A 21,054-nucleotide genomic window follows, 5' to 3' on the forward strand; every position below is an offset into this window, starting at 1 on the left:
CGGGAAGCCAGGTGTCTTCTCTGAGTGAAAGTGGTGGTTTGAATCTTTTTCATCCTCCAAAGAGTAGAACACGTCCTTTCATTTTTTCAGAGGGGGTGGGTGAAGTGTGGGAGGATGTTTGGGAAGAGCTGTCCCTATGAGATGACTCATTGGATAAGGCCATCTGATGGCAGGACAGACACCATCCAACTTTCTTCACAAACAGTTCAATTAAGGAAAAAAACCAACCAACGTATTTACAGAAGCATCTAAATCCCTCATTCAAAGAAAAATTTTATGGAGTCTTGTGGAGGAAAAGTGTATATTCTTGCAACTTAGATGACATAATTATAGAAAGAGCGAAACAGCATTTAAAAAAATGACACTTTTGTAATCTCTAAAGGGTTAACATCAGGGCATATTTGAGACTTAGCAGAAAAAAGACAGCTTGTGATCTTTGATTGTGAAATAAGATTGGAGCCCATAGCACAAAGCTCGGGGAGGAGGGGTATGGTGTGACCCTAAGACTGCAGGCCCGGCCACCATTACACACTGAAGTTAGTGCCTGATCTGGAAAAGCAAACTAGGATGAAGCCGGAAGTACAGAGGTACGTTACTAAACTAGCAATACTTGAGGCCCTTTTTGTAAAGTAAAATTTGGACTTCTTGCTATCCTTTAATTTTTAGTATGCACCAACTTAACGGATTAATAAAATCTGGAAGTGGAAAGCAAGTATGTAATCCTTGATAATTCTTTATCCAAGAATCTCACCAAATATTTCATACGCCACCTCATTAATGCCTGTTCCTGCTTGTTAATCTCTGGTCATTCTAGGGTGCCACTCACTCCTCTTTTATAGATGCAGAAGTTGAGGGAAAGGAAACGAAGTGCCTTCCTGTAGAATTAGCCATGTACTAGAACCAAGGCTCTGAACATTCTGGTGTCCAGTTCTTGACTTTGGCAGCGACGCTGGGCTCCCTTTTCTTCTTGTGGGACCAACTGCTAACACTTTAGCTTTAGGCTTTCACTTTACGGGGCTAATGAAAAAAATTACCATTTGCTGAGAAGGTAGTGAAATGCTGACTTCTTGGAACTTCGGTCAAGGCAGCTTCCTAGGAAGTGCCTTAAAGTAGGCTGATAGAATTCAGATGTAGCCATTTTGTCTCAATCGCAATGGTAGCTTGTTCACTATACGGCTATACTGAATTCCCAGTTTCTTTGAATTGATCCTTCTTTAAAATTTGGACTTTAATACTTATTGAGTTTACTGGCCAATTTAATTAAAAGAGTACAACTTTTCCTGTGGAAGAATTGTGCCCAAGCCTTTCTTGTGACTGACTGCTGTTAAGTGATATATAACGCATAGAACTGGATTGGGGACAACGCGTATCAGAAATAATCCTTTCCTAAGGCATACACTACACTAAGGTGACCTCTAGGTACCTCAAAGTTCTCAGATAATGGGAGCCAGTAGAGAGTAAAGAGGTGAATTTAGAGATTTTTAGACAAAGCTAGGAGGCTTCATGCCCAAAATGTGCATCATAGTCAAGAACTAGAAATTGCCATAGGAAGCAACGGGAATCGCTTTTGGTCAATTAAACTAGAAATAAGCAGAGATTTAAAAAAAAAAAAAATAGAGTTAGAAGTTAAGTTGTAAGAAGCCACGATCCTGCACCATGAAGTTTTCTTTGAATACTATTTAATAACGACTAATATTTTTGAACAATATTTTGTACCAGACTTGTGGCTAAGCCTTCGTGCACATTATTTCACTTAATTCTTACAACAAACTCAATTTTATAGAAGAGGCAATGAGACTCATAGACATTTAGTCACTTCCTGGGGTCCCAGAAGTTGTAAGGGATCTAGGCAGGAATTAAACAGTTTGTCTGCTTGAGAGCTGAAACCTTGCTCTCAACTATTTCTATACCCCCTCCATATTTACTAAATGCCTGCAAAGAACAAAGCATTTCTCATGAGTTTTGCAACTATACATGCCATCCAAGATTGCCCCAAAGGTGACAGTCTTGGTTTTTCTCTTGGAAAAGTCAAGAATTTCATTAGCCAAGGTGTAAGAGACACAGACCCTGAATTAAGACATTTCTGGTGAGAGGGCAGTGGAAGAATGACTTCTGGAGATCTTAGGGAAAAGGAAGAGAGGGTCTCAATATGAGAAACCATATGAGTACCTTAGGCTTGGATATTAGGAGTTGAAAACTAGAGAGAAAACAGCCCCAGGCAAAGACAATAAAACTGGATTTTAGTTTGACATGGTGGCAACTTGCTTTAAAAGAGAAAGGAGGAGCTGGGGGAGATATGGTAGTGAATAGAGGGAAGATAGTGTGTTCAGGGTTTTTTTTTTTTTTTTAGACGTTCCCTGGAGTCGGCTACAGTTAAAAGTGAAGGAATAGAGGAGGTCAGATAGAAACAAAGTGCAGAGGGAGAATTGAAGGGAGCTTGGAGAACAGAAGGTAAAAGATCACAGAAGAAGTAAGAAGAAAGCCAGAGGTAGCACAAAGCCCCATGGAAGAAGCGTGGCAGTGGAGGAGGCCAGTTTAATCAGCTTTGCCTAAGGCAGCTGCAGTTAAATAAAGGATGCTGGGCGGAGGAGAGTGGCTATCCTGGAAAGGCAAAGGTCAACGGTGGTTTCACTGACATCTTTTTGGGGGCAAAGAGACAAAAGTGGGGAGACAGTGGGAGGAGCCCAATTTGCAAGAATGAGGAAAGCGGAAAAATGATGAAGGGGCAGAGGCAGAAGCACTGCTGAAATATTTGGGGGCTGGGAGTTGCTGGCAGGAGTGTCATGGTTAAGGCATAAATGTCTATGGAAGGCAGAGGAAAGTTTGGGGCAATCATAAAGTGCGTATTTTGATGCCTCTCTGAAAACTGAAGTTCACTGTGGCTATGAACTATGAACAAATTTGCCCCAGGCAGGTACAGCTTTGGTCCATCTGGCCAGCCTAGTGCCGACTGCAAAGAGACCTGGTCTGGTCATTAAAGTGGCTGAAACACCAGCCCAAATCTGCCACAACCTATTTGTGAGTTTGGTTTCTGATGAAAGAGTCAGGGGGCTGGGAGGAGGCATCTAATGGACAGGTGTGGATGAAAGTAAAAAAACTAAATGCTATAAGAAATGGCTCTCTTTTTTTAAAGAATCTCCGCCCCCCCTCCCCCGCAAAGGAGAGAGCCCATTGAACTTCATTTCTGAACTTCATTTTCAAGGGGAAGGTGTGGGGTCTGGGTCAGACAAACCTGGGGTTGAAAGCTGGTCCTGACACTTTTGAATTGAATATGGACAAATTATGCCCTTTCCTGGGCCTCAGTTTCCTCATCCGTGGAAGGGCAACCCCGTCTTAGGTTATCAGGAATGGATCTTTTGTAGAGAGTAAACCTCTGGAGAGGGGGTTGGCAAGTTGCAGGGTCTTACGTTAGCTGTAGGAGTGATAGGGAGGAGTGGGACCCAGAGAGCGAACTTCCCAGGGCCAGATTTAATTATACTGTTGAGTAATAAAATATCGAATTCCAAAGTCACCCTTCTTTTAATGCATCCATAGAGGTTAAATCATATCTTGTTTTGAAATAACAGATGCCAAATTTTAGGAGTCTGAGTGTTGGGGATAATGTGATAATAAAATGAGGATCAATCTGTTTTTTTGAAAATAGCTTATCATAACATATTTATTAAATATTGCAATTATTACTATCTATAATCTATCATCCATCTATCTATCTATCTACCTACCTACCTACCTACCTACCTACCTATCTAATCTATCTGACTATGCCTGGAGACACTTAGCAAACTGAGAAATCCCTATGGCTGTCTTTTAAATATGCAAGTTTGAGCTTATGAAGTGCAAGGAAAGTCAATTTTCTATCTGTCTTTAGTGCCACATTCAGATTGTGGAAGCTGCCGTTTAAAAAACCTTTTGGTAAATATTTGAAATATTCTAAACTGACATTCTGAATGATATTCTGATACCACTTCAATAATGTTTTATAAAATTCAGAGGGAAAATAGAATTAAGTAAATTTGAACTTTCCCTTTTCCGAGGCAGTTAAAGGCCGTACTATTTGCATATTCTAATGCGGGATCACTGTAGCTCAAGGTACAAAGCTTCAAAAGAAACTGTCCCTAGCAGGCCAACTGAGCAGGAGCCATTAACCTTCGGCCTTTCATCTGGGTAAGACAAAAATCAAAGTCCCTTCTTTTCAAAGTGGCTTCTGTGTAACCACTCAGTGCAGCCCATGCTTTCCAGAACTGTCTTTGGAAGCACAATTAGAAGGTTTAAAAAGCAGAAACACAAGCTCCATCCTATTTACACATTTAAAGTAAAGGTCATTCTCAGAAACTGGGCTTCCCAGATTTCTCCCCCAGAAATCCCTTAAGATATGTAATACCAACATAAAGGGAATCACAAATCCAGTTTTCAGAAAATGGCATTAAATATAGATTTAAACTTTGACCTTTAGTCCCAAGTGAGAGGACAAAAAATTCTCTTTACAGTGAAGGGCATGTTGCTACTAAGCTTCAATGAGTAGGAGAGAACCTGCCTGGTAGTAGCCAGGATTAAGAAGCACCAATCGATTTACCTCCAATGCAGGTGTGCTGCAAATCCGCTGGGTCCAGATGTAGCACGTGATTGGGCCAGGCTCATCTATATTCTAAAGTTTATAAAAGTAGCTTCTGGGAAACGGGGGTCTTCTTGGCTTGTGGAATTGATGTTTCCACGGCAATATTTGAAATGCATTCGAAGCAAGCAGGAATAAGAGCTGGAATACGCAGGGTCTCCCATGCCACATTAGGGTCATGGGCAGTAGTGGGAAGTCCATGGGTAGCAGAGTGACAGATTGGGCAAACAGGGAAATCATGGAGACCCAGAGCATTCATACTTCTACACTCCTTATTACTCTGATTGCTCGGCAGATGCTGACCAGGGCCCCAGGCTGATGACACACTCTGCAGCTCGTCTCCCTGCTACACCACTGACAAGTTGATAAATATTGGGGCCCAGAAGGAGGAGGGGGTAGATATGGACAATGGGAAGTGGAGCTTATTGGTGAAAGGGGCTATCGGTTATGTGAACACCCAGAGGCAGAAGAAGAGTTTTCTCTGACTGTAGCATTTGCTAGGACAGTTGGGAGGTAAGGGGATAAACAGGAAAGGGCACTGGACTGGGAATCAGTTTGCTTTGCTCCTAACTAGGTGGATGAGATCGAGATTACTAAATAGCATGATTATTAATTTGTTTGCCTCTGTCACTAGACAGTGACCTTTACACAAACCTGATCTTGCTGATTTTACATCTATGGTTGCCTGCTCAGTGCCTGGCTCATACTGGGTGCTCATCAAATGTTCGTTGATTGAACAAATGAAAGAAAGAAGAAAATGGTTTGTTGGGAGGGAATCAGTACACATCCAGTTCAACTCTTTCATTTTAAAGATAAAGAAATTAAAGCCTGGAGAGGTGAAATAATTTGATTGAGGTCCTACTATTTGTCCATTGCAGAAATAATAGTAACGAGGATGATGATGATGGTGGTGGTTATGATAGTGATGATGATAGTTAACAAAATCAAGTGCTTGAATTGTGCTGTTTGTGTTGGTTATTTCTTAGTCTGTTCTTAGCTCTACATTCACTCTTCTATTTTCTTCTCTGTATGTAGTGGCTGGAAGCCTAAAAACTACATTTCCCAGACTTCTTTGTCAGCTTTGGTTAGTTCTGTCATTGGGAAGCACTCACAGAACGCTAAGAAATAGGAAAAAGAAGAAGCCATTATGTCACATTTTAACTAATTAATTGTCTGGTCCAGGTGGCAGCAGCAGGCAATGGAAGACGATGGCAGGACATTGTAAGTGGCAGTACCCACGGGCTTGTTGGGCTTCCAGGCTCCTGCAGCTGCAGCCTCAGCAAGGGCAGGAGCTCCTGGCTACCTCATCATGGCCATGGTGGTGGCTCCAACAGAAGGGGCAGCAGCCTCATGAGACAGAGCTTGTGAGCAATGGGTAATCCCACCCCTTTTTTATTCCTCCCATCCCAGAGGGTAGGTTCTTCCTACAGTTACTGATCTCTCTGGGTAACATCGCTCTCCTAGGCTTGCTCCAATAGCCTTTCTAAAAACATTTGTAATTGAATCTTCTCATCATATTCTCAGAGAAACCTATGAGATGTGAGCTATTAAACCTACAGTCCTATTTTGCAGATAGGCTAAGGGACACTAAGTGAGTTGCCCAAGGTCATACAGTGAGGCGATAGCAGAGCAGAGACATAAACTAGGTCTGTCTGATGACTAAATCTGTGTGTTTAACTCTGTCCTCAAGAGCAACTCTGCTTCCCGCTTTGGATTATGTCATCGAGATCATGTGGTTGCTCAGAGATGGGCCTTCTTCCCCTGTGCTGCACGGGGCCGATTCCAGTGGGCTCCTTCTCCAGGACCTTTGTTTTCTTGCCTCTTGACGAAGTCATTTCCTTCATTAAAAACTTTATAGGGACTGGTACATCTTTTAACAGCGGAAGTAGCTAAGAGCACGGCATTGTTGGCAGGAGAAGCAAGAGGGTCACCTCGAGTGAGGATCTGAGGGAAGAGCAGGGAGTAGAATGAACAGGCCCAGAGTTATCACGTAGTGGACGGGGCCCTGCTTTGTCAAGACAACCGTGAGGGCTCTGGCCCCTGGCTGGGCGAGGAGATGAACCAGAGGACTGAGGATTGAAGGACTGAGCTCCCATAAATAGCTTAGAATGGTGCCTGGCTTACCGTGAGCACTCAGTAAATGTTAGCTCAGAAAACGGCCATGAGGCATGAGGTGCTGCAGGAGATACCGAGACAAATAAAGGCCAGGTCAGCCCCAGGGGACATTCAACCAGAGGGGCTGAGGTGACTGCACATCCAAACTAGGAGGGAAGGGCTGTGAAGCCAGCACAGACATGCTCTCGGGGTCCTGGGGAACTGAAGGGACCACACAGGCTCTGGGTTTTGAGCAGGCTCTTGAAAGAGGGATGAGATATAAAGGAGTGGTGACGGGGGAGGGAAGCACGTGCCCAGGCAAGGAAACTGTCACCAGAGATACCTTCAAGTTAAAGTCTGAAGTCTCAGGGTAAATTTTATGAAACTCTCCCATCTCCCTTCTAAATGCCTGAGAGTGGTTTCTGTGGACCCCCAAAGCCTTCAGGTGTGTTCAGGGTTGACATTTCCTCCACAAGAGACAAATTCAAGGAGAAATTTGGACTTTTCCACATCCTTCTCAACCATTCTCCAACTTTTTTCAAACAATCACTGCTCACCTTCCTTGGGACCCCCAGCCCCCAGCCCCAGCAGGGACAGAGCACCCTCCCTCTTGTCAAAACCCATCTATCCCCTAGCCTATTCTGTCAGGCCCCTGCTATGAACTGGATAGCTATTTGGAAGAACCCACTTGAGCTAAGATGCCAGGGGCTTGTTATAACTTAAAATGTTCCCTTCCCAAAGAGTATTTGTATTTTAACACCGGCCTTCTGCACTTCATTCAGAGAAGTGAATAATGTGGAACTTCAAATGATATGACATAGAATTTATATGAGTTAAGATTGTGTCTGGCTGTAACAGAAAGCCATACTATGGTGGCTTAAACAAGTAAAGGCATTTATTTGTTCAGGAGTGTGTGTGTGTGTGTGTGTGTGTGTGTGTCTGTGTCTGTGTCTATGTCTGTGTCTGTGTGTCTGTGTGCGCGCATGCACGTGCGTGTACATGTGCATACACACACAGCGTTGATTTGTCTGTCCAGGGCTGGTATAGCAGCTTGGTTATATCACCACAGGCTAAGCCTCTTCTCTGCGTCATCACCACTGTTGCAAGATAGCTGCTGCTCCTTTAGGCATCACAACTATGAAGGAGCAAAAGGAAAAAAGTGGAAGATGGAGGGGCACAGAGGCCAACGGGCTGCCCCTCCAGGGACTCTGCCTACATCCCGTTGGTCAGAGCTGAGTCACATGGCCAGTCCCCAGGTACAAGGGAGGCTAGGAAGTGAGGTTTGGTTTTTACTTACCTCTAATAGTTGGGCAGGGTGACATGTAAAGCCAAAATGCAGGTTCTGTTAGTGAGTAGGATGGGGAGTTGGCAGTAGCAGTGTCTCCACAAAATGGGCACATGCTGGGGCCGGAGAGACTTCAAAGGACACTGTGTCCCAAGCTTTGTCTATGCAGAAAGTGCAGAGTGAAATGCAGAGCAGTGAAGGGGTGGCACTGAGCAAAGCCAGACCAAGCACCCAGGTCTCTGATGCTCTGCCCATTGTGTACTTCATCACTCCATTTCTTATCTCCTACAATTAGGGGGTGTGCTTCAAAGTGAGGTGGAAGATGCCACCCTTCTGCCACTCATTCCATTCTATAAAGTGTCCCTCTGCTTCCCTCTGACACACAGAGAATGGTTTCATCTTTTTACTTAAAAAAAAAAAAGAAAAGAAAAGAATTTCAACCATTTTTAAGTGTACAGTTCAGTGCCATTAAGTGCACTGACAATGTCGTGCAATCATCACCAATATCCCCCCCTTTACTCTTCATTGCTAATCTAATGGTTTTTTTTTTTTAAATCAGATGTGGGGTTCAAAGATGGAGATTTGATATAGGGCAATTAAATTTTAATTTATTCAAAAATACAAAGTATTTTTACTTTTCGAGGTGACTAACAGCTTAGAAACACATGTATCTTCTGCCTGGAAACATGTGGTTTCTTATCTGGTTTATTTATCCCCCTCTACTAAACGTTGTTACGTGTAATGCTTTTGCACAGAGAGCCAGCGTCAGGGATATAAGCAGCTCCATCTTTTATTCAAGGGCACAGTATCAATCCCCTTGTGTTTGTACTCAGATTCTACAAATAAATTATTTTCTTTGAATGTTCCTGGGGCCATTTTGTGATTTTGGACAGACGAACATTCCTTTGGATTCCTAATCCCTTCGAATTGGGCCATACCAGAACAACAAGGAGACATTTGGGGAGTAAAGACAGCACTCCCCAACCCCCTCACCGCCCACAAACAAACTTCCACTCTTGGAAAAATTCCCACAGAGTCTCGCAGGCAGAAAGTGGAGTCCCGTAACTTAAGCAGGATAGTGGGACTCTTGAGGGAGACAACTGGTGTGATTTCCATCTTTTGAAACATTTAAAATGTATCTGATCAAAGGAGGAGAAAATTAACCATAGTGTAGGAAGCCGGCAGGCGGACGGACAAGATGACCTAATTTGCCTTTCCCATTACTAATTTCAGTAGGAGTCTTCTCTGGGAATTCCACGCTGAAATTCCAAGGCAAGAACACCTCAGTGGGATGCTGATGGCTGCAAAAATGGCAATCAAGGCTCGTGTGATTTTCGAAGACGCCGCTGTTGCATCCTTTGAGGATTAGCATGGAACGAAATTCTCCTCAGATGGATACACTGGGCCCCATTCTTATCTCCATAATAACTATGAAGAAATTTTCCTTTTGGGTTTCAAAGGATGTGAGTTTGGTCTGTCAAAGTTGGCGTTATGCAATGAATTTATTACTCGCTGAAATAAAAATCAACACAAATATGTCTTTGCCTTAAGAAAAAAAAAACCCCACACCACTTAGTTGCTTTACTAACCTCTGGATTCAATTAATTTTTAACATGGAAGTAAAGTTCTCTTTTATTTTTTTTTTCCTTTCAAGCCAGACATTTATTTTTAACAAGGGATGAAATCATCTGAGAACAAAACGGGACATCTGTTACTTTATATCTGTTTATTTTAAGTACTTAAATCTGAGTTTGATTTCACACAATTTTGACATTGTTGCTTCATTAATAATCCTTACGTAATTGCGACCTCGGAGTGTGCCCTGTGATTGCAGCATTCACTTCTCATTAGTGCAGAGTTTGATAGGAAAGCCAGAGTCACCCTGGGATGGGAGAGGCTTCCATGTTCAAGGCTGGTCCAGTGCTGACCTTGGCAATGGCAGGAAACCACCTCAAAAAGTGCAAGAAGAAGGCCTCTAATGGGGTCCAACACGAGTAAGGGATGGCCTGTAATCTGCTGTTAACATTTGCACAGTCCCCTTTTGCAGGAGTTGTTAGATGGGCAACCTAGAGGCAGCAGTTGCTACAAAAGAAATAAAAGATTGCATACAAAATGCAATGATTAACACACGTACACATGTGCAGAACAGCATTGTGGAGCAAAGGTACCGTTCATCCACCAGATCAGCCAACCTGCCTTTGAAGGGCACGGGAATGCTGGTGGAGCTGCTGGGAGGCAGGTGCAGAGTGATGGGCAGAAATAAGAAGTATGAGGGCTTCACAAGACGGGGCCCTGTGGCCATAGTGGGGCTAGCAGAAGGGATGGCTTGATACCTATGGCTGATAATCAAGGTGTGGGGCTCAGAGATGCGGATTTAAAATACGGGTAGTAGAATTTTTAATTGGTTCATTCATTTATGGACCAAATACTGAAGGAGCTCTGTGTCAGACACAGAATACACATTGGTAAATAGATCCTTCCCCTCTGAAGGTTAACAGATCAGTGTGCTATGAGAGAGAACAGCAGAGGAGTTTAGCTGAGATTTAAGGTGTCATAGAAGGGTACTCAAAGAATAAAATTTAAGTCGAGAGCTGAAGGATGAAAAGAAACTGGATGAGCGTAGGGGAAGGGAGAGAGAATTCAAGCTAGAGGAAACATCCTAATGCAGAGCCCAGAAGGCAAAGGAATTGGCTTGTTGGAGAAATGGGAACGAGCCCAGTATGGTTGGAGCCCAGCGAGAAAGAGAGGAAATGGAGAAGGAGAGGAGGGAGAAGGTGGAAGAGGAGATGGGAATCACGCCTGGCGGAGGGGAGGTGTTTGGATTTAACTGTAAGCACAAGGAAAGTTACTCATAGTTTTAAGCAGGTGGGTGGTGTGATTTGGTTTATGCTTTTAAAAGATCATGCTGGCTACACAGGAGAATGGATTATAAGGAGCAGGGAGATTAATTCATGGGCTGTTGTGGTCCAGGTAAGGGTGGCAGTGGAGATGGTGGAAAGGGCATGGATTTGAGAAGTCCTCAGGGTCAGCAGGGAGTGCTGATGGGTTGGTTGTGGGGAATGAAGAAGGAAGAGGGATCAGGACTATCAAGCATCTGGGGGAATAGTGGTGCTACTTATCAATATGGGAAAGGTGGGGTTCGGGTGGGGCAGGGGACCAAGTTGCTGGGATAGGGTTGAGGACTGGGAATCAAGCATTGCCTTTGGGACATGTTAGCTTTGAGAAGTCAGACTGGCTATTAAATATTTGAGTCTGGAGTTTCTCTTAAGAGAAGTCTGGCTTAGAGACATAAATTTAGAATTATTGATAAGTAGATGGCTTTTAAAACCAAGAAAATGAATGATATTATGTAGATTTTGAATAAATGTGGGTAAGTGTTGTGCTAGCTAAAGATTCTCCAAGGAAGAAAGAAGGGTACCTTATTTACTTCACAATATTTTGGAGAATATTTTAAATAAGCCATAGATACTATATTTCACTCCTAAATTCTCAGTCTTCAAAAAATAAGGACATCTGCTTAAGCAAAATTCCAGGAAATGACATTTATGGTCATCAGTTCAGTGCCAGGCTCTTGCCCCATGCCTGGAATTGTCCATTTATGTTTTCCTTTTAATCTTCACAACAAGATTACGAATAAGGTGTGATTAGCCCGTTCTACTAACAAGGACACTATAGCTCAGAGAGGGATAGTAAACTATCCAAAACCAGACAGCTAGAGACTTGTGGAGCCAAGATCCAAATCAGACCAGCTCTAAGGCTTTTCCTCTATTCCTCTTTAGCTATATACGGAGGCCTAGAAATCCATCTTCGTGGAAGGCATATGATTCTTCTCTCCCTTGACTTGGCTTCTTTTTCTAAGAGAATTTTTCTTTCCTCTGAACATTCGACTTCATGGTTCCCATTCTTTGCCTAGGTCAGTCAGGCTGTGGTGGACCACTCCCTGAAGGCAATAGGGTCCAGGAGGAAACTGACAGCAGCCTATGAATCCAACTATCATAGGTTTGAAAAGCCAACTTTCATTCAGTCCTGGGCTGCCCACAGGATGCAAGGGATGGGAGCAGTGGCCTTGGCAAGCCACTGGTGATAGAGCGAGGGGTTCTGATGGCAGTGACAGGATGAAGCAGGATGTATCACCATTTCGCTTTCTGTAGTCATATCTGTGCCTCATCCTCTCAGGGCTGCACTCCAGAGGAAAGCTTGGAGTTGTGCTCCTGAGGGCCCTTCCTCAGCTTCCTACAAGCCATGACAGGGGAAGCAGTAGGATAGGGGCCATTGACTCAGGTATACTGCCAGTTCTACTCTCCCCTGGACAGGTGTTCTTAGCTCACTTCCACCACCATCCTTACTGTAGAATTCAGATGCAGAAGCGCCCATATCATTCAAAGGAGTGTTTATGTACACAAGAACACTCATGGGCGGGCCCCCCATCACTGTCTAGACACTTATCCTGCTTTATTTTTCTTCATGCAATTTATCATCATCTGCTATGAATGTATTTGCTTATTATTCATCTCTCTCTGCTAGAATTTAAACTTCAGAAAGCAGAACCTTTATCAGTTTGGCTGGTAATTCATCCTCAGTACCTACAAGAGTGCCTGGCACATAGTAGGCACTTAATACATACTTATTGAATTAATAATTGAATCAACGAATAAATTACAGAGTCATATGCATCTAAATATTAACCAGTGGGTTCAAAATAGTTTATAACAGACCTCTGTCCATCCACCTCCAACAAAGCTCAAAAACACCTTCTTTCCCCACAAATCTCAACGACAAAAAGAGTGATGAAAAAAAAAAAGGAAGAAAAGGAAGGAAGAGAGGGAAACAGAGGAGATAGAGAATACAGAGAACATCAGAGAGCACTAGAGGAAGACAGACCCATTCAGACCAAAATGGTGACCCCGGGCTGGTTTCCAAGGCCTCGGGGTGGGGCACAGGAAGGTTGCATTTCTTTAAAGACATAAATCTCAAGGAACCGTAGGTTTTGATCATCGACATATTCCAGGCTAGCTTAGAGGTCTGGGGAGGACATTCAGGCTCTCTGAAATACAGCGATAATCAAGAGAAAGAGGGAGTCTTAAATTGAGGATGGAGAGCAATATACTCAGGTTAATGGAAGCACTAGCAATATTAAATGAAATTGCTCTACCACTTCTTCATAAGACGGCACAGGGGAGCCTGCTCTTTGCATAAGCAGGGAGGGTCCTGGGATTTAGCGGGAGGGCGGAGGAGTTGGGGAATCAGTCATGCAGCAACCATTACAGTTCAAGGGAGCCCAGCTCACAGCCCCTCGGCACACCTGTGCATATTTCCTCAGGCCCACGCAGAGCCAGGCAAATTTGGGCAGGATTTCAAGGGAGCCCGGAGCCCGGGGAGCCTGCTTTAGTCCAATTAAATGAAGCAGTATCAGGTGGAAAGTAATTCTGAGTATTCACCATTATGGGGAGTTTTGTGTTTAAGCCCCTCTGTGGACCTTCTTTTAATGAAGAACTAAACTTCGAGATCTAGAAGTGGGAAGGAGGAATTGGTCCAACGCACAGAGCAGAATCTCCCCCGACAAAGGCAGACAAGGGCCTGCGAAGTTTCCCAAGCTTCATCTTCCGGCTCCCCCAGGCACTCCCACCAGGGTCCCTGGACATTTCTGTAGATATATGTCACTTCCGCTTTGTAAAAATATCAGGGAGTCCTCACCACTCCAGGGGGTGCTAAGAATCTGCATCCGAATGACCATGGGTGGATGCAGAGCACCAAAATCTTTAGGGTCTTCTTTCCGCCTCCTGCCTTTCTTTGTTCCTAGCACTAGGCTGGTCTTCTGAGGCAGCAGAAGCCAAACGCAGTGAAGCCAAGCTAATAAATAGGGTTGCAGAGAATCAAGAGTTTTATATAACTGCGTTACGGAAAAACATGCCCGCTAGTGCAGGTAATGAAGGAAAGAGGAGGGTGTAACTCATGAGTTCAAATAGCACAGAGAGGATGAGTTGCTTTTACATTGTTGAAGATACCGATTGGAGAAATCTATCAGTAGACATTTACAGGGGACTTAAAAGTGAACCGAGCACTGTGCTACATCTAGGGTGTGGGACAGAGGAGGGGGACAATACAGAGAAGCACAAAACAAGGTTTGGGACCTCGAATGGCTCTTGCTGACAGTGTCCTGAAGATATTCGTAGAACTAGAGACAAAGCATAAATATGCGAAATGCAATATCCATGCATAATTTAACTCCACAAAAAATGTAGACCCTTATTTTGGCCCTAATTCTTCCTGCTTGCAAACACTCCTCCGAGTATATTTGTGTATGCTGTCCTGCTCACCACTCCCCATGACCGTCCAGCAGTGGCCACCAAAGACAGTGAGAGCACCCCAGGGACAACTGTGTTTTTACTTTCACCACAAACCAGTGATTCTAAAAAAATGCCAATGATAAAATACTTCTCCCAACCTCAAAAAACTTGTGTTGGTCTGAATTAAACAATTGTTACTGTGACTGTTAAATTTTAATTATATGTAGATACATTTTTATGGTTTATCATTTAATAAATACTGTAGTCTACATGGAAGCTAATTCAGAAATTCTCAGCCATATAGTCTCCAATGAGGCGGACACGTATTCATGTTCCTTTTGGGAATAAATTTTTAGGGAGCCTTTGAGTTTACATTGGGTGCAGTTTATGTCCTCAACTCCAGCGATAAAACATATCCCTGCATTTAAACTATAGATGAAGAAAAACCATCAATAGTACGCGATGAAACAACAAAACTTGGTTTGTATCAATTCTGTTATTTTATATAACCTCTTAGAGGTTTCGTTTTAAAAATTCAAGACAGTAAAACAGAGTGCAAACTGTGAGGTGAAAGTTTTTTGTTTAATACGTGTAAATGTTAGTGCACGCATGAAATATTTTGCTGACTTTGAATAATATCTTTAAAAGAGTTGTCCTCTTTTTTAAATTGCTAATTGTTAATTTTAAAGCTAAATAACAAGAAGAAATAATTATTATTAAATACTGCATGCTGATTTCTAAAAATTAGTGTCATGGCATAGAGGAAAGGGTGTTTGACATGCTCTGTATGTTAAAAACACGGGGACATCACTACTTTCCAGAAATTCCAGGAGTTGACCTGGAAGGATTAGGGTCTGAACCCACAACCTGAATGTTGCTCATGTTGGTAGAGTTATCTCATGTTTGTACACCCAAGGCAGTTCAGGTCCCATCATAATCCTACCTCTTTTCTTCTTTCTCCTCTCTGTTCCCAACATTTTCTACTCTGAACCCCTTCTAGTTACCCTATCTTATATTCTCACAAAAAGAATTTATGAAAATAGCGTTGACTATAAATTTTTGGTTTTAAGCCTGCAACTTGTTTTACCCTATTTCCACTTCCAGATTTCTTTTTGGCCCCGCCTTAGTTCTTCAACATCTACAAAGCAAGCCTACCCAAGAAAGGGTGCCCTTGGAATGAGTACAGATCAGTAGATCTGAAGGAACCACCTTCCCAATTCCCAAATTAAAAAAACTGATCAGAACTTGCTTAAGAAGTCCATTTATTAAAAGACTGAAAAATATGAATCATGATCAAGGATTTATCAGAAGTATTAAAAGAAGACATGTGGGACCAATTTCCAAGATAAGGAAACATTATTTCCCTGGAAATAATCCAGGGAAAACGTAGAACGGGGAATTTCAATATTTTACCAGAAAATGGAAGAAATCTTAAGAGAGAACGTCTCAGTGAGCATGACAGCAGGACTATGAGGAGTTAATATAGCCTGTTTATGAAAAACTGAGCTTGCCAAACAAACTGGATGTCTTCTAACATTTCAGCTTCAGGGTTAGCAAATGAGGTGCTTTCAAAGCACTTCATATGTCTTCATATTTGTGATGGATTTGATATGAAGACCAGAAGAGGGTTTTCAGTAATGGGAATTGGAAAGTGACTTAAAAAAAACAAACCACCAACTGGTGGCACTGCCTTAGACTAAGACAGGAACTTTCCAGCAAAGTGCAAAAAGGATCTCTCTTTGGCCAGGATAGTTTCACTGACATTCTGGAAAGGGAATCAAATAGCACACTGCTGGATGGAGGAGTCCGGGTTTCAGAACAATCTGTGTGATAGTGATCAGGGAGGATCAGAGAAGTCTGGGATCACCATGAGCCGCACTCTGCACCCCTAGGCAGCCCCGACAATGAACTGGACCCAAGGCGATGTGGAGAAGTAGAATCAGAAGTAGAATCGCAGGGCTGAGAGAGCAACTCCTCAGAGCCCATCTGGCAAAGTGCCACACTTTCAGTCACTGACGGAGAAGAATGTGTTCAGAAGAGACTTCCGGAGCAGAAGAGGCTGGCAAAAAGCTGAAGGTGGTTAAACCAGAAAATACAGAAGCCTCAGGGATGACACCAGTGCCCACTTCATGTGTCTGTAGGACTGATTTGTAGAAGAGGGACTGTTGTGGGCTGAATTATATCCCTCTCAAATTTATATGTTGAAGTCCTACCTCCTGTCACCTCAGAATGTGACCTCATTTGGAAATAGGGTTGTTGCAGATGTCATTAGTTACAATGAGGTCATACTGGAGCAGGGTGACTTCCTAATCCAATATGACTGTTGTCCTTATAAAAAGAGGAGTTTTGAAGACAGACATGCACACAGATGGAATGCCAGAGACGATGAAAGCAAGCATCCTCAAGCCGAGGAATGTCAGCGATCACCAGTGAGCCACCGGAAGCTAAGAGAGAGCCAAGGAGCAGATTCTCTCCCACAGCCCTCAAAAGGACCAAGCCTTGCCAACACTTTGATTTTGGATTTCCAGTCCCCAAAACTGTGAGACAATAAATTTACGTGGTTTACACTACCCAGTTTGTAGTGCTCTGTGAAGGGAGCCCCAGGAAACTCAGGGCTGGAGTCATGCTGTGGTAGATGTGACTCTTGCTGTGGAGTGGGCTGGGTGTGTGGGCAGGCGGGGCCAACATCATCAGAGGAAGGAAGTCATGTCTAACAATTCAGGCTGTCCAAGAGCGTGCTGAGCTGCCTTTGGAATAGTGCGCTTTCTGGCACTGAAGATGGTTAAGGGGAGACTGGACGACCACCTCCTTGGGATTCTATAGGGGAAAGTCCTGCCTTGGGAGTAAGGTGGGGATGAATCGCCTCTATGTTTTCCTCCAATTATAAAGTCTTCCGGTTCTAACTCCAAAAATATTCAATGACAAAAAAAAAGTTAACTTAAAATTTAAAATTGGAAATTCTTCTTTTCTTAGACAGGACAGAATCTAAAGAAGCACCAAAATAACCAGTAAAATATAATTCCACACTAGAAAATGCGCAGGTATTAATGAAGGCGATATGTCAAGAACCCAGTAGTCAGGAAGGCCGTGAAGAAGAGTGATGCCGAAAATAAAGGGATATTGAATTATACTAAAGATGTATTTATGTGATGTGGCTACAAACCAGTGTGGTTTAATGAGCATTATCTGCAGGGGTTAAAAGCATGGCGTTTCAAGTCAGGCAGCTTTCTTTCCTGCCACTCAAGTACTTTGCAGCCTTAGCCTTTCTGCTTAACTTCTCTGAGCAAGAGTTTCCTCATCTGCAGAGGGAGACAATATTACCTGGCCCCCAATATTGGCAGGATGACATGAGAATGAAGTGTGAGAACATAGTAAGAATTCAAGAAGCAGTTACTATTCTTATTATGAAATTATTGTCTCCAGAGCTAAAAAGAAGGCTGATTATACACATACAGAATGAGAGAGAGAGAGAGAGAGAGAGAGAGAGAGAGAATAGATGATAGAAATAAAAGTTTTAAAGGAAGTTTTTGGTCAGGTTCCATGACTTAATTATCCTTCCTAGTAAATGTAAAAGTTTCACTTACTGATATTATATCTAAGTTAAATTACTGGGGAATCATGATTTGCTCTGTCATTCCACATACACTCAAGCGGAATGGTGGACAAGTATGAATGGGTAACCAGCCTGTTTGAAAGCAGTAAAGGCTGGCCTGTGTTTGACACCTTGGACTGATGTGTGGCCTTGGATAAACTTCTCTCACTCTTGGCTTTCTCATCTGTACAATGGAACTAGCCTTACCCACCTCAGGTTGGTGGGATGACCAGACAGGGCGAGGCTTGGTGAGAGTGTCAGGTAGATGGCAGTGTAAATGTTGAGTATGTCAGCACTGTATCCTCCCAGCTTTGGGATGGTAACATAGGCACTTAACTCTGCCCCAAAGCGTAAATGCCCTAAATAGCAGAGGAAGCAAGGGTCTATTCATCCTGATAGAGCCCGTCAAAACGAGGAATAATGCGTGAAATTAAGGAAGATGAGGCTTCAAGGAAAAGAAAAACTTCTGTTCAGGAGCATCTTTGAGAGAATGAAGTGGTCTCTGAGGAAACGTGAAGAAGCCCCACCCTGGAAGGGACACTAAAGTGGGCAGCAGCCCTGCCCACTGAGAAGCGAGTGATTCCGAGCTTCAGCCTCCCTTTAGTCTGTGCAGCTCCTCTTTCTCTTTTACTCTGATGCTTCCCCCTCAGGTATGTCCCTTGATCTAAACTGCTCCTTATTTGAGCCTCCAGTCTATTTCTGGTGTCGCTTAAATTGGCTCACATTTGTCGTACCTGGTGATAGAACAGTGTCTTGAGAAGGCACCTGCTGTCTCTCTCCCCGGCCTGCCCTCCCCGCCTTCCTGCCACCCCACTCCAAGCTTGCAGTAGCTCGGCCCTCGCAGCCTGGCTGACTCTTCCGCCTCAGTGTCAGCTCCCTCATCAGGCATGCTCCGGGGCTGGCTGGTGTCAGCGCGGCCAGTGCATCAGAATGCAGGGCATGCCTCAGGCTCCTGGGAAGCTGCACATTCCGCATGAAATATGAAGGCAACAGCCAGCCCAGGGGAGACCCAGAGTGAATTTAGTGGAATAGCCTCAAAGGTGGCTATCAGAGGAGGGGGTTCTGCAGGGCCAGGGAGAAGATGTGGGTACCCATCACATGTTTTAAAGGCACTGTTTGGCTGGGGGGAAGGGAGGGAGGGGCACCCAGTTTATGTACCCTCTTGGCTGTTCTTGACATACAGCCCCTCACTTACATTCTTTCTGCATATGCTCACGATATACCTGTGATTATGGTGATGTGCCCTTTTGAGATAGGCAGCCGGCTCCCTCTCCTGCTGTGCTCATCACCGATTCTTGAGTTTCTCTTTTGGGACAACCTGAAATCATAAGAGCAGTCCATGTGGATTTCGGAGTACCTGACAGTAAGAAGTGTAATGAAAGTAATGATTGTCCAGCAGGCCTTGGGGATGTTTGTGGCATACCTCCTCAGGCCTGCAGAGGTTAAGCGTGCTTAGCAGGCGGTGGCCTCACTCGGCTGTGAAGCCTGACAAAAGCCTGCCCTCACCTTTCTCCCAAATCTCCCAGCTTCCAGCCAAGGCCCCTTGCTGGGTTCTGGGCAGCCATTCTAAGATGAAGCAAAACTGTTCATCCTTACCAAAAGCATGAGCAGCCCACCATGTGGCTTGGACACATTATAGTGTAATGAGCTTACCCATCTCCCTTAGGAGACTTACCTGCTTGTCCTGCGGTCGGTTTATGTGTCGGTCCCTGCCCTAGACACTCTATCCATGAAGCAGAGATGCTGTACCAGTTGTAGTAATATACCCAGGAATCATTGGCACATATTCAATAAATACTGAATAAATCATATTTGATAAGACTTCCCTCCCACCCCATCACTCATGCAAGTCATCAAGAAACACAAATCTACTGCTGTCCAGATGTAGAAATTTTGAGAAGGCATTTTTTTTCTCCTCTAACCAAAAACCATAGTGCTCATTACAGTGTAAATGGGGCATGGCACTGATTTCACACCATTGACTATAGAGCATCCCACCTTCTTTTGACCAGAGGACAAATATTTATATGGGAGTAAATATATATATTTTCCCCTTATAAAGAATTCTTGGGTCATTAAGGTCTCCATGGCTCCTCGGGAGTAATTGACAACTTAGTAGGAGCTGCATAATCCTTACCCCTGGGAACCTCCTGCAGCCAGGAAAAGAAGGGCCAATGCTAAGAGTCGCAGTGTGATCTTGCTTGCCCCTACTTGTGATGGAAACTGTTTGCATTCCTCTTGAGAGTTTTCTGCAAGGAACCCCAAGGATATGTATGGGATCTCCTGCGAACCCCAGCCATTCCTGGTTGGCAGTATTGCCTGCTTCATGCCTCTAGGAGGCACCATTCACGCCGAGACTGCCCTGCTGTTTGGAACATGGAGAGATGCCATGCACGCTCGCCTTACATGTGGGAACCTTCAGCACACATGATTGTGTGTGGTGACTTCCTGTTAATCTTGTGAAGGAACTGGTTTCTTTGTGAACTGAGAGGCCTCCGTCCTTCTGTTTGGCTCCTGACCTCTCACAAGACTGGGGCAGGGCGTTATCTGTCCTGCCCACTGCTGAGTCCCCAGTGGCTAGAACAGTGCCTAGCACAGACTAGGCACTCCACAAACATTTTGGTTGACTACCACAAAGAATAATACCTTATCCTCTAGGCAGTGACAGCTTCAGAGCTGAGTCAATTAGAATCTTCCCTGGCTTGGATATTCAGATATTGAGAGAATGTTTTTTCTCAGTTGGGGCTGCTAAGCTGAGAGTAGGAAGCTAATTATGAAGAGGAGAAAATTCAGCTATTAGAGAAAATGGAGAGAGAGAGAGAGAGAGAGAGAAAGAGAGAAACAACTTAGTTCTAACAACATAATATGATCGTATATTCAGCCCCCACTAAAGATATATAACCTAGAATATCTTAGTTATATGAACCAGTAAATGCTTTATTTATTTGTTTGCTTCAGAAGAAGATTTCCGTCACTTAAAACCGAAAGCAGTCTAAACACTTGTTTCGTACCATCTCCATCTTCTTTCAAATCTATTCATTTACTCCATACTAACAGATGACTTTCTCTACATTTTATGTATGTGGATTTTTAAAATTTCTACTTTCACATAGCTGTCATCTAACCTGTCCCTTTTTCTGGTTTTAGGCAGAGTTGGGTTTAAGCCATGTGCTCAGAGCAGATG

At 43.6% G+C, this 21,054-nt stretch overlaps 1 long non-coding RNA gene across 1 annotated transcript; it reads left to right on the forward strand.

Annotated features, from left to right (window-relative positions):
* The first annotated feature begins 474 nt into the window (after positions 1–474).
* Positions 475–9,633, forward strand: LOC120605993 (uncharacterized). Its single transcript, XR_005653809.1, has 2 exons — positions 475–587; positions 9,225–9,633. It is a non-coding gene; the product is annotated as an uncharacterized LOC120605993 (long non-coding RNA).
* Positions 9,634–21,054: the final 11,421 nt, after the last annotated feature.

This window comes from Pteropus medius, unplaced genomic scaffold (genome assembly GCF_902729225.1).
Source record: "Pteropus medius unplaced genomic scaffold, Ma_sr-lr_union100, whole genome shotgun sequence".
Classification (NCBI taxonomy): Eukaryota; Metazoa; Chordata; class Mammalia; order Chiroptera; family Pteropodidae; genus Pteropus; species Pteropus medius.